The sequence below is a fragment of the Priapulus caudatus genome, unplaced genomic scaffold (assembly GCF_000485595.1).
Source record: "Priapulus caudatus unplaced genomic scaffold, Priapulus_caudatus-5.0.1 Scaffold93, whole genome shotgun sequence".
Classification (NCBI taxonomy): domain Eukaryota; kingdom Metazoa; phylum Priapulida; class Priapulimorpha; order Priapulimorphida; family Priapulidae; genus Priapulus; species Priapulus caudatus.
In genome coordinates, this window is record NW_014577154.1 from 283,781 (window position 1) to 284,444 (window position 664).

At 38.6% G+C, this 664-nt stretch overlaps 1 protein-coding gene across 1 annotated transcript in view; it reads left to right on the forward strand.

Moving 5' to 3' along the window:
- LOC106804925 overlaps positions 1 to 664 on the forward strand; it is a 54,869-nt gene that overhangs the window by 32,044 nt on the left and 22,161 nt on the right. The window lies entirely within an intron of this gene.

Consider the following 664-nt stretch of genomic DNA (forward strand, 5'->3'; position numbering starts at 1 on the left):
ATATATATATACATACACACACACATAATATATATAATAATGATGTGATATAATATGATATGTGCACGGGCAAACGAACGGATGCATAAATGTTCTGGCAGCTTCATTTAGTGCGCCGTTGCTTTCCTGGCGCACGATAATTAAATTCGCGATACGCAAAATTTAATGTTCCGTTTCGCGTTTACATAACGACGCGACGCGGAAACCGAAACCATTTGAACAATCCGCACAGAATGCGACCTCTGTTTTTTTTCGGGGAATTAACATTAGCTCATGAATATATGCGACGCAGGATCTGTTTTCGGAGAGCGACTTCGCTGATGTGAAACGAAGTTAAATTGAATTTTTTAATCCATGTTATATCTTGCATCTGCGGCTCACTTGATAGAATGGAGCTTTTGTATCTAATGTGGCTCAAAACGAGATTTGCCGAGCTACATAATAGTCGATTTCTACGACATAGCGTATAAATTATAGGTGTAATCCGTCCCACAAAGCTTCAGATCTGATGCAGCTAAAAAGTTACGATTAATATTAATACTCGCGTTAGCGTTAGTATCAGTGTTAGTGTTAGTGTTCGTGTTCGTGTTCGTGTTCGTGTTCGTGTTAGTGTTAGTGTTAGTGTTAGTGTTAGTGTTAGTGTTAGTGTTAGTGTTAGTGTTAG